Raw genomic sequence first — 14,193 nt, 5'->3', positions numbered from 1 at the left:
CCTTCCACGCCTTCCCTAAGCCAGCCTCTGCTGACGTCCTGTTCCCTCCAAGTGCCTAGGGCTCTGCGAACAGTGAAGGGTCACAACAGCCCCCTCCACACAAGTTCTTTAGGCTCAGAATTCTTTTGAAAAGAAAATTGCTTTTTCTTTGTGCTTTGGAAATTGCGCTGTGCAGATGGTTCCTGCAAGTTTAATTTTTTTGCTGTTTAACATTGAGAGAAAATATTTTTTGTTTTTAATAGACTTCTACAAATCAAATACATAATATTTCTCTTAAAATTGAGGTCATCTGGGTGACTAGTTCAAGATTCAGAACAAAACACATTCCAGGTTGTTCTGACATAACCAGAAAGGGCAGTCACTCCCTGGTGGAGACCCGGCTCCCTGGGAGAATGTTGAGCCCCCATGGTCAGTTCCCAACTCCCAGACAGCATGAGTCTCTCCGTCCTCATCAGGCCCTCAGCCCTGGGTCTATACCTTTCCTGAAATCTCTGCCCCGACCCCATGTTACAGCTCTCTGTGCCCAGGCCACCATGCAGGAAGTGCCTGGAGGTGAGGGTCATGCTTCCTCCACTCTTCCAACAAGTATGCCTTAATACCTTCTACGTGCCAAGCAAATTGCTGGGCCCTGGGATACACCTGCAAGCAAGACTGTCCTGGCATCACGCTTAGGAGTATAGGCTCTGGAGCTGCACTGCCTGGATTGGAATCCCAGCTCTGCTGCATGCTAGCTACGTAGCCCTGGACAAGTCACGTAGACCCTGTGTGTCTTAGTTTCCTGGTGTATACAATGGTGATGATAACAATACCCACCTTATAGCAATGAGAGGATTAAGTGAATTCACATATTTTTAAGTGTGTCTATGGTTAGTACCCAGTAAGTCTTACATATAATTTAGTATTACAGACTATAATGATAATGAAACAGACTGCTACAATAAAATACAAGTGCTCTCTATATCAAGGCTAAGTACAAGATGTCTTCGGAGGACACAAGAGGGGTCCATAAACCCAGACTCAGGAGGGCTTCCCGAAAGATACCACCCTTTAAACAGCGACTTAAAGCATCAGCTAATCATAGTAAGGGGATATGAGGACAGGGAGGAGAGTGTTCCAGATTGAGTGACAGCACGTGGAGAGGTGTGGAGGCAAAAGTCCATGCTTTCTGGGTGAGTTTGCTTCGTTTTAAAAGATAAAACACACGGTAAGTCAGTCACTGAGTAACCGTTACTACAGAGTTTGTAACGTGCCTTCTATCCGTTGAACCATTAATGTACCAACCGCAGGGAATTCGGGTTCAGATCTCAAAGAACAAGCTGAACTCAAGGCATTTTTGGAGGTTATACCAACAAGGTCACAAGGGCTCACAAGTCCCCTTTTTATTTTCAATAGGAAACAAACATTTATGACCCTCAAAATTTTAGGTTAATTGAATACGTTCTTGAATGATTTCTGGTCTGTAGGCTCCCAAGAGAAGACATAGTACAGCCTTTGTTTTTACTCCTCACGTTACCTCCAACACACTTTCCACAAGGCAGGTATCCAGCAAATGCCTTTTTTTCTTTTATACTTTAATGTATTGAATTTTAGTTTGCACCTCAACTTGTTTTTAACAAGTGCTTTTTTAAACGGCGGATGTTAAAATGAATTCTGCCAATGCCCAATGATTCTCTTTCCACCCAGCTCACAGGAAGGCAAGTTTGGGCCTGCCTCTGATCTCTTAGAGCAGAAAGCTAATCTCCAAGGTGACCTCACTGCAGAGTTGTGTCTTATAGTCAACTAGCAAATCTCAGCATGAACTGAGAACAAAGGTTGGAAAGACAATAAAAATATAAACAAGCCAGGGCTGTACAAGTCAAGTCAGTTCAGAGAACCAGCTGGACCTATGGTTAGTTTTCAACTTTAAGAAAACTAAAAGGAGAGAAATCTTCCTGGACAATAATAATCCTTTTCAGAAGACCAGTACAGCCTTTTTCTTATTAGTAAATGAGGAAGTATGGTGCCTAAGATAATACAAGCAGGAAAGGGATTTTAAAATTCATCTAAGCCAGGGATTTTCAAACAGGTTTTGCTGAGGAACATCTTGTTCAAACTAAATATTACCAAAAGGTATGAACAAATAAAAACACACCAAGATGGAGCCGCTGTGCTTGAAGGTGGGATCCAGGCCCCAATTCCAGCTGTTGCCCCCTACCCCTGAGCACTTCTAAAACCACTCATTGTGGTCTAACTACACGGGCCCTGCTATTGTGCAGAAGGGAGACCTGAGGCTGAGAAAAAAAATACTTGTCCAAGGTCACACAGAAGCACCAGGACGAGTCCTTAGGTCTGCTTAATCCAAACTCAGTGACCCTTCCATTGCACCAAGCAGAGGGTAGGGAAAATATGCTTCCTAATGCAGAGGGGGAGGTGGAGCACAAGAGGAGAAGTATTGCCCTGTCCAGTGCACAGAGGGACAGAGCAGAGCAAAGTCATGTAGTGGCTACTAGCTGTTTGGGGGCCACAAGGTGCCTACTTAAATGAGAAGACAGCATATCCCACCTTCCTCCTGGATTACCAGCCTGCGATGATTTATTTGCATGGTCAAGTCAACAGACATTAAAGCATCTGCTGTCAGGGGCTGGGAAGCCCGCTGGCTACAGCAGTACAAAAACGAATAAGTCACTCTGTCATCCCAGGTGCTCCTGGTCTAGTACAGAAAACAGACTGGAAACCCTAACTAGAGAGAGTATGAGACTGCAGTTGTGGACCTGTGGGGTAGCTACACAAGTAGAGGGAAAGGAAGAGAAGAGATCAATTCACTGGGAGAACCAAAGATGGCCCAGCAGAAAAGACATCCATGCCGGCTTTTGAAGGATGAGTTTGTCTGCAGGTGGACAGGTGAGGAGAGGCATCTGGTTCAGAGAAGACAGAAACAGGTTGCAAACAGTGGCGAAGATGCTCATTTGCAGTTTAGAAAGACCATCGAGGTGGCACTGTGGAAGTTCAAGCACGAAGAGGCTTCTGCACGGTTGAACTAGGGGACTAAGAGTAGGAATGGAAGACAATGGTGGTTTTCAGGAGGAAAGTCAGCATAAGGAATGGGAGCACTGAAAAGGACAGGAGGGTTCCCCTGGCTCGCCTGTTTCCCGAGAGCTGCTGGAGGGTGGTGCCACCACAGGAGATGAAGAAGATCTTCAGAAGGAAAATAAAGAGCCAGCTTCGGGCTTCCCTGGTGGCGCAGTGGTTGAGAGTCCGCCTGCTGATGCAGGGGACACAGGTTCGTGCCCCGGTCCAGGAAGATCCCACATGCCACGGAGCGGCTAGGCCTGTGAGCCATGGCCGCTGAGCCTGCACGTCAGGAGCCTGTGCTCCGCAGCGGGAGAGGCCACAACATTGAGAGGCCTGCGTACCACGAAAAAAAAAAAGAACCAGCTTCAGCTGTCAAGAGTTCAAGATGCTGGTGGGTCCTCCAAGTGGAGATGTCCAGCGGGGAGATGGGCGTAGGGGTCTGATGGTGCACTACAGCACAGGCTGGGTTCATGCCTCAGCTTTAACTTCTAAAGGAAAAAGCATCACCTATTTCCCCTGCGTGCAGCAGAGCTTGTTTTAGCACTCTACTCTGAGGGCTTTTAGTAAGTAGAATTTACTGAACTTTTGTGTTGGGTGTTTCCTAAGCTATCTAGTAGAATCCAAACCCTATCAGCTTTTACCACAAGTTAGCTGGGGAGTGCAGCCATACCCCAGAGAAACTGGCTTCCTCTGTTACATCTGAATTAGGAAGCAAATTTATTTTAAGTAATAATAAAGATACACAACACTGAAAAATACAGCATATGTCCAATTTAGCTTTGTCCCATCCATTCTTTTATGGAATAAAACTATCACCATTTTGCAAGCAAGAAAAGAAAAATATGAAGAAGGTAAATGTACAGTTTCCAAGCCAGGGAACCCTGTAGTTACTCAGAATTAAATTAGGTACATGGTTAGCATTCAATCGATATGTCTTCACCAAGTAACTTACAATACTGAGACACAACACTCAAAACCATGGGAGATATTAAAAACAGTAAAAGCCTAAGAAATAGAACACCAGCTCCAGGAGCTGATAATTAATGGTCTAGATAAGCAAGTACCAAAATGAGAATGTAAGGACAGATGGAATAAATGTCAATAGAAATGAAATGTCACAAAAGTTCAGAGGTAGGAAATAGAAGTTTAACCAGAGTAATGAAGAAACATTTCATGGAGGAGACGTGCCATCTAAACTCAGTGTTAAAGGATGAGCCGGGTTTGGACAAGCAAATAAAGGAGAGGGCAGCTAGGATGGAGGGAGAGAATGGACTGAAGGTGTGACATGGGTACCACCAAGTGTTTCAAGACTAGAGAAGAGACAATTCTGATTGGCGCAGAGGGTCCACACATGGGAGTGACCTAAGCAGGATTGGAGGGGGTCTGAGGGCCCTAACCCCAGTTGGACTTTATCATGGAGGTCATGGGCAATCCCGGAATGGACAAAGGACATGGGGCATCAGAGAGGTGGGAGTAGGGGAAAACCAGGCAAACAGCTAACCGATCATAACCCAGGGGAGAGCACTGTGAGAGCACGAGAGGAGCAGAGCAGGACAGAGGTGAGGGTGGCTGTGTGAGGAAGAGAGTGTGTGAGGTAGGCCTTGAAGAAACCTTGCGACGTTGTCATGGAAGAACAAAGTCATGGAGGCTGGAAAATGTGGCCCAGATGAGGAAAAGCACAATGTCCAGCTGCCTTCAGCCTAGGGCGTGACTAGGAAGTCAAAGGTGTGAGGGAAAAGGCAGACTGGAACCAGAGGCGCTGGTCTGTAGAGAATTGGACTTTGTCCTAAGAGCAGTGAGAGTCCCTGGAAGTGGTTGATAAGGGGACTTACTGGAACAGAAACTGTGTGTGAGGAGCACTGGGTGACGATAACTTCACTGCTTAACAGTCGGCAAGATTCACAGCATTTCAGTTGGTAGTCAACATGGTCAGGATGGATCAGGGAGAACTACTGAGGCTCGGCAGACAGGTGGAAGGAGCCAGGCACACAGCAGGGCCGACCTCAGCAGGAATGTGGGCCCTGGGAAGGGTAGGAAAGAGGGACATCTGGAGGCCTGACCTGAAAGTCTGAACGTGTTATGGGAGAGGAGGCTTGGAACAAACATCCTCACAGACCTTCTGCTTCTATGAACTGTGAACTATGCCAAAATAATGTTTATCTCAATGATACATCTAAACTTTCCAAGTATAAAAATCCACCCCATTGCGGTACACGGCCCTCTCACTGTTGTGGCCTCTCCCGTTGCAGAGCACAGGCTCTGGATGCACAGGCTCAGCGGCCATGGCTCACGGGCCCAGCTGCTCCGCGGCATGTGGGATCTTCCCGGACCGGGGCACGAACCCGTGTGCCCTGCATCGGCAGGCGGACTCTCAACCACTGTGCCACCAGGGAAGCCCCCACCCCTGGCTATTTTTTAAATCCTCTCTACACACGTGCTTGAAAGGTACTCTGAGTACAGTAAGAACTTCTAAAAACACTCATAAAATTTGAGACTTATCATCTTTATAGAAAAAGTAAGTAACACATATTGATCCAGCTTAAAGAATTATTGTAAGGTGAATCCCTGTGTAATCTCCTCCAGGTCAGGAGATAAATGTGGCAGCACCCCAGAAGCCAGCTGTGTGCACCTCCCAGTTCACAACCCCACCATCACTCTCAGAAGTAACCCCTCTCCTAAACTTTGTGACTACCAGTTCCATCCTTTACTTCCAACTTTTCACATCTACGTATGCATCCTCAACTGGATGGGCTAGCATAGTCTCATCAATGTAAATTACATCATGAGATTAAAATAAATAAAATAAAAATTTAAAGCATGATGATGTGCTACTGGATAGACTACAAATCAATGGAAGAGGATTGAAAGACTAGAACCAGACCCAGCCTATAGTAATCAAGACATGACAGTAGTGACATAAAAGCAGACCCAGTCTATAGTAATGAAGACACAATGGCAGTTGCATAAAACCAGACCCAGTCTATAGTAATCAAAACACTATGGTACTGGCATAAAACCAGACCCATAGACCAATGGCATAGAGCAGAGAGTCCAGAAATAAACCCACACATAAATGATCAGTTAATTTACAACAAAGGAGCCAAGAATATATAAAGGGGAAAGGACAGTCTTCAATAAATGGTCTTGGGAAAACAGGACAGTCACCTGTAAAACAATGAAATGGGACCACTCTCTTACACCACACACAAACATTAACTCAAAATGGTTTAAAGACTTGAAAGTAAGACCTGAAACCATAAAACTCCTAGAAGAAAACATAAGGAGTAAGTTTATTGATATCAGTCTTAGAGATGAGTTTTTGGATCTGAGTCCAATAACAAAGGCAACAAGAGAAAAAAATCAACAACTGGGACGACATCAAACTAAAAATCTTCACAGCAAAGGAAAGCATCGATAAAATGAAGGCAGCCTACTGAGTGGGAGAAAATATTTGCAAATCATATATTTAATAAGGGGTTGATATCCAAAAAATATAAAGAACTCAACAAAAAATAGCAAAATAACAAAAAATCCAATTTAAAGTGGTCAGAAGTACAAGAGGGTTTCCTTTTCTCCACACCCTCTCCAGCATTTATTGTTTGTAGATTTTTTGATGATGGCCGTTCTGACCGGTGTATGTAAATTGATACAGCCACTATGGAGAACAGTATGGAGCTTCCTTAAAAAACTAAAAATAGAACTACCATATGACCCAGCAATCCCATTACTGAGAAAACCATAATTCAAAAAGAGTCATGTACCAAAATATTCATTGCAGCTCTATTTACAATAGCCAGGACATGGAAGCAACCTACATGTCCATTGACAGATGAATGGATAAAGAAGATGTGGTACATATATACAGTGGAATATTACCCAGCCATAAAAAGAAACAAAATTATTTGTACTGTTATGTGTAGTGAGGTGGATGGACCTAGAGACGGCCATACAAAGTGAAGTAAGTCAAAAAGAGAAAAACAAACCGTATGCTAACACATATATACGGAATCTAAAAAAAAGAAAAAATGGTTCTGAAGAACCTAGGGGCAGGACAAGAATAAAGACACAGACGTAGAGAATGGACTTGGGGACACGGGGAGGGGGAAGGGTAAGCTGGGACGAAGTGAGAGAGTGGCATGGACATATATACACTACCAAATGTAAAATAGATAGCTAGTGGGAAGCAGCCACATAGCACAGGGAGATCAGTTCAATGCTTTGTGACCACCTAGAGGGGTGGGATAGTGAGGGTGGGAGGGAGACGTAAGAGAGAGGAGATATGGGAACATATGTATATGTATAACTGATTCACTTTGTTATATAGCAGAAACTAACACACCATTGTAAAGCAATTATACTCCAAAAAAGATGTTTAAAATAAATAAATAAATAAAGTGTTAATTCCTGCCTGGGAAAAAAACCCAGAAAACAATAAAATGGGCAGAAGATCTGAATAGACATTTTTCCAGAGGAGACACACAGATGGCCAACAGGCACATGAAAAGGTACTCAACATCACTAATCAGCAGGGAAATGTAAATCAAAACCACCATGAGATATCACCTCCCACCTGTTAGAATGACTATTATCAAAAAGACTAGAAATAACAAGTGTTGGCAAGGATGTGAAAAAAAGGGAATACTTGTGTACTGTTAGTGAGAATGTAATTGGTGCAGCCACTAAGGAAGACAGTATGAAATTTCCTCAAAAAATTATAAACAGAACTACCATATGATCTAGCATTTCCACTCCTGGGTATTTATCCAAAGAAAACAAAAACACTAACTCAAAAAGATATATGCACCCCTCTGCTCATTGCAACATTATTCACCATACCCAAGATATGAAAGCAACCTAAGTGTCCAACAATGGATGAATAGATAAAGAAAATGTGGTATATACAATGGAATATTTTTCAGTCATAAAGAAAAGAATGAAATTCTGGCACGGTGACAACATGAATGGACCTCAAGGGTATTATGTAAGTGAAATAAGGTAGACAAAGAACGGCAAATACCATATAATCTAATTATATGTGGAATCTGGAAAGAACAAAACAAAACCAAACCCATTCTCACGGACAGAGCATGTTGCCAGAGGCAGGGGGTGAGGAGTGAGTGAAATGGGGGAAGGGGGTTAAAAGATACAAGCTTCCAGTTAAAGAATAAATAAGTCATGCAGATGTAATGTACAGCATGGTGACTATAGTTAATAATACTGTATTGCATATTTGAAAGTTGCTTAAAAAGTAGATCTTAAAAGTCCTCATTGAAAAATAATTATAACTACGTATGGTGACAGACGTTAACTAGACTTAGACTTGTAATGATCATTTCAAAATATATACAAATATTGAATCATTTTGTTGTACACCTGAAACAAATATAGTTTCAATTCTGTCTCGATTTTAAAAAACCAGACCCAAGTATGTGTATGAATTAGATGATACCTATTTCATATCCTTTATCAAAATAAATTACAAATGGAGTAAAGATTTAGTGTAAAAACCAGAGCAATAAAAGTACTAGAAGAAAACAGAGGGAGATATTTATGTTATCTTGAAAGCCCTTTCTAAGCATAATACCAAAGGCTGAGGCCATAAAGGAAAAGAATGCCAGATTTGTCTATTAAAAAGTAAATAAATAAAAAGCTTCAGTAAGTCAATAAACACAGTAACCAAAACTAAAAAGAAAACTCCAAAAGGGGAAATTATATGTGACATCATACTAACAAAGTAATTATGTCCATAGTTCTTACAAATCAGTAAGAAAATAAAGCAATGGAAAAGCAGCTAGCGTGATGTCTCAGTTAGCTATTGCCACAAAAAATAATAAATAATAAAGAGGCCCAGAATTCAATGGTGTAAAATAATACTTATTCTCACTGATGACAGGCAGGTCAACTAAGGTCTTTTGAGCATTGGGCTCAGTACAGGCAGGGTCCAGGCCTGTTCCATGTTTCCAGCAGCAGGCTGGCCAGGGCATGTCTTTTTGCAGCGATGGCAAAAGACCAACAAACACTCCCCACTACCTAAGCACATTTTAGACCCTTAGTCACATATCTTCTGCCAACATTTTATTAGCAAGTCACATGGCAAAGCCTAACCTTAATCGGTTGTGTAAATGGACTCCACTGCTAGTGGGAGTGAGGGTAATCAATATTTGATGATGGAAAGTGCCATAGACTGAATGCTTGTGCCCCCCCCCCCGCAAAATTCATATGACAAAATCTAATCCCCAGTGTGTTGGTCTTAGGAGGTGGGGCTTTGGGGCAGTGATTAGGTCATGAGGGCTCTGCCTTTATGAGAGACCCCAGAGAGCTCTCTTGCCCCTCTGAGATGTTAGAACACAGGGAGAAGAGAGCGTCTACAACTAGGAGGCAACTCCTCACCAGACAATAAATCTGCTGGCACCTTGATCTTGGACTTCCCAGCTTCCAGAACTGTGAGAAATAAATGTATGCTGTTTATAAGCCACCCAGTCTGTGGTAACTAACTATAGCAGCCCACATGATCTGAGACAGCAGGTATCAACAGCTACTGGAAGAACATGGACAAATGACTAATTAGCATGTGAAAGAAAGTGCAGCATTATAAATATGGAAAATGCAAATTTAAAAAAATATATATATCATTGTGGCCTATCAGATTGGTAATTACAAATTGACAACATCTGGTGTTGGTGATAATGATTAGAAGCAGGCCCTTCAGTACTTTGTTCTTAAGACTGTAAATTGGTGATTTGACAACATTTATAATATGTATTCATATGACCTGCAATCTTACTTTTAGAAAACTATTCTACAGACTTACCAGGGTGACAGCCTAACAATGAGTCACAAGAATATTCAATATAAAGTAGTTTGTAATAGCAAAGAACTAGAAATAGTCCTAAGCCCAACAATAGGGATGTTAACAGGACATAGAATTACATGAGAAAAGCAGTATTTGAGACTGTTTTTAAATTGGAGATAATAAAAGAAATGCTACTAACCAGTGTTGTCAGGAATTTATATAGTAACTTTTATGTTATGCATTATTTGTTAACATAAAAATATTTACAATATAGTAAATAGAAATAGATTATAAAACAATTCAAACAGTATGATCATGTTTTGTTTTAAAAATAAATCTATATAAATATGCAAAAAAATCGAGACAGTGATACATCATAGTACAATGTGATTTTTGGATGGTAGGATTATGGATTTTATTCTCTTTTTTCTTTGCGTGTTTTAATCTTTCTATAATAAATAGGTATTAATTTTGTCATAAGATAAATGCAAGTTTAAAAATGTTAATGGTGCTTTGAGATAGTTTTAATAACATGGAGGAATGTTTGCTATGATGTTCAGTTGGAAAATAAAGGAAGATACACAGTTGAGACAGTATGAGTAAGAGTCATGTAAAAAATATGTATTTGAGAAAATAAAGTAGATATGTTTGAGTAGTATAAATGATTTTCCTTCTTTCTACTTTTCTGCATATTACAAATGTTCTGCAATAAAATTACATTCTCTTTATAATGAAAAATATATATTTTTTGGTGAAAAAATATTTTTTAAAGAGAAATTCTGGGCAAAATAATTTAGGATTCCTTAACAAATTGAATTGTCTCTGTCAAAGAAAATACATATACAAGACCAATGGTTCTCAAATTGCAGTGACTCTAGAGATCCCTGGAAGACTTGTTTAAAAGGGCAGATTTCCAGTCCCCATCCCCCAAACCAAGATAATCCGCCTGGCTGTACACAGCTGCCAGTCTTTGATTCCTACTATACAATTGTATCTGACAACCCCAAATAGTATAATATGAATATCTCAACTCAGTCTCTTCTAATATGGACAAATTTCTCATTATGTCTCTAAGTATTATAATACAGTTCCTTATTTTATCTCTGAATTTCAAACCTTATGATAATAAGCATTTAAAACTTTGCTTTCCCAGTTGCCAGTTATTCAGAAAAGTTCTTTTTGGCCAATGGGCCAGTTGTTGGGCAACAGCATCGTCTAGTTCAATTCCTTCACTTCACAAATGAGGCTCTGACCCCAGAGAAAGTTCACAGTTTGCTCAAGTCCTCTCCGCTGCTGACAGCCTGAGCCCTGCCCCTGCTCCCCTGCTCCCTGGGGTCCTGATTCCCCAGCAGCCCAGGGTTTTCTCCACCCCCTGCAGTTTGCCAATGGTAATTTGTCATTTCATGGCAAACATGCTCATCTTGGGATGGAGGCATCATCAGGAACAGTTAAGGCAGAATCTAGGTTTCCACATTCCACTGCGCACTGATGCTTAGACTTGCTGCTAACGTCCACCAGTCCCCAAACCAACAGGCCACGATTTAATGAAAGCCCAAAATGGGCTCAACGCTAGTCAGATTTTAAATATAACTTGTACAGAATTAGCAAGTATTAACAAGTTTCAAAGACATTTAAAGGTAATTTCTTTCATCATCTAGTAATTCCTCAGGGATTTTGGATGACTCTTTGAAGAAGGGGGCCAACATACCGTAGAGCATATGAAATAATAAATATAAATAACTGAAACTAGAAACCAATAAGTACAGTTTCTTTGCCAGAAACTCTTAGACTCCTTGTCCTAATAGTCTTGTATTTTCTAAGAAAATCATGCAAAAAAATGTAGTTTACTTCCACGATAGCTAACATTTATTGAGGCTAGACATTATGCTCAGAATTTTATATATATTTCTCTCATTTACATAGCAACTGTATGAGTTGGGTGCTAGGATTACCCCCATTTTATAGATGAGAAAACAGAGCCTTCAAGGAAATAAAAGACTTACCCAAACACATGCTTCTGGCAAGTATTGGAGCCAAGGTTTGAACTAAGGTTGTCTGATGCAATGTTCCTGCTCTCCCAACCGTTCTAGTACATGCTTCTCTGGCTAGTATCGTCTGTCATTCATCTATCTATCAATGAATATAACCCTCAAACATGCACATCAGAATTGAGTTTTTCCCTATTTTCAATCCTTCTAGAACTCTGCTATTATATTTTCATATAATAATTTTAAAATATGTGTATCATACTTATGGGTGTGGTTTTGTGGGTATGATTGCAAACTAAAGTTAGTGCTTTTTATAACTGATTCACTTTGTTATAAAGCAGAAACTAACACACCATTGTAAAGCAATTGTACTCCAATAAAGATGTATGTAAAAAAAAAAATTTTTTTTAAAAGCCAGTGTTGAGACTCGCACTAATTACAAATAAATAAATAAATAAATAAAGTTAGTACTTTGCCCAAATGTGTAAACACTTGTAATCAATGTATACTTAAAAATTATAAAGTGATATTTGTTTGCCAGAGATGAGAAAAAAATTTATATTACATTTTCAACATAGTAGTACACTTTTTTCGTAGTAGTAACACATTTTAAATTTGATTATAAGAACAGAAATGGTATCAGTCAGGGTTCAATTGCAACAAACAGAAACCACTCTGTTTAAGCAGAAGATATTTAATTCAGGAAGTTAGGTGCTTACAAAATTGAAGGTTGGACAAACAAGCTCTGGACCGGGTCTCTAGGAATGACACAGTGACACTGCTCAGCTGTCTCTCCAGGAGAGCTAGCTGCTCCTGAGCCACAGTAAGAAGGATGAGCAATCAGGAGGTTGCCATGGAGTCGTCATCACTGTGATCCAGGGATCAGAAAGTGGCTCTAACTGCCTCCCTGACATCCTGACCCCAGCAAAGCTGCGTCTAGGACATCAGACCATGGCTGCAGCAAAATTCAACAGCTGACAGTGCAGGAAGATGCCCTCCGTCACACTTCCACCTTTGAAATCCAAAACTAGTACATGGAATTTATGTAATATAATTTGTACCTAGAATAGGAGCTTGCAAGGGAATCTGAGAATTAATTACAGTGTTGCGCTTGCAGTCTATGTCATACAGGAAGGCACCCCAGGAGGAATTTGAGGATTACATGGCAATTTAAGATTTTCACCACAAAGCACATTATCAAATAACATAGCACTGAATTCCTTTAGCTGCGAGGCACTGTGGTCTGTGTTCCACTGGCAAACCACCAACTCAGTAACTGGATGGCAGCCTCCAGTGCTTTATGAAGAGGTATGCAATGTTATCTAATATGCTCCATTGGAATTGCTACAGAAACAGGAAGCAAGAGAGAAGAAACTTGGCTTGTGGATTTTTTTAACTGTCTACATCACCTCTTGCTAAAAGCTTGTCTCAAGAGGTTATATACTGTCAATAGATATGTGAGAACTGCCTTGATTAAACATGTTCTAAGACCAAAAAAAATAACAAGAATTAGCAACATTCTTGTCTGAGTGTTAACAGAGACTAGAAAATAATTCAGTATAATAACACGGGGAAAATGCTTATGATACAATATTAATTTTAAAAGCATGCAAAATTATATAGAGTATGATCACAATATATCATAAAACAACAAAAATCTTACTAGTAATCAAGGAATAATGAGATACCACTTATTACCCATCAGATTGGCAAATATTGAAAAGACTGATAATATCCAGTGTTGGAAATTATGGGAGGAAATGAGTAGTCTTATGCAATTTACATTTGAGTGTAAATTGGTTCAGTGGTAGCTGTTAAAGTAGAAAATAAGCACACCCTTCAGGACAGCAATACAACTCTTAGTTATCTATGCAAGAAAAACGTTCCCCCATGTATAAAAAGGCAAGTACTAAGGATGCTTATGGCCACCTTGTTTATTCTAGTAAAAACCTGAAAACAACGTACCTGGGCATCAATACTGAAAATAAATAAATTATAGTATATTCATTCATATAATAGAATACAAGGTTTTTAAAATATAGATGAAGTAGAAATCTATGTACTGACCTACATACATATATATGTGTATATATAATTATTCAATAAATTATATACGTGTATATATAATTCAATTTAAAATAAATTGCATAAAATAATAGTGTATTCACATTTACGTTAAACACACAAAAAACACATATATAACTAACATTTATTGAACATGTTTCAGGCACTATTCTAGAGCTTTATTGGCTTTGACTTATTTAATTCTCAAAACACCACCATGAGCAATGTACTATAATTGTACCCATTTTACAGATGAAGAAACCAAGATACAGAATGTTAAGTTACTTGGCCAAGGTC

The sequence above is a fragment of the Neophocaena asiaeorientalis genome, unplaced genomic scaffold, assembly GCF_003031525.2.
Source record: "Neophocaena asiaeorientalis asiaeorientalis breed wild unplaced genomic scaffold, Neophocaena_asiaeorientalis_V1.1 scaffold147, whole genome shotgun sequence".
Lineage (NCBI taxonomy): Eukaryota > Metazoa > Chordata > Mammalia > Artiodactyla > Phocoenidae > Neophocaena > Neophocaena asiaeorientalis.
Note: the sequence above shows the minus strand (reverse complement) of the source record.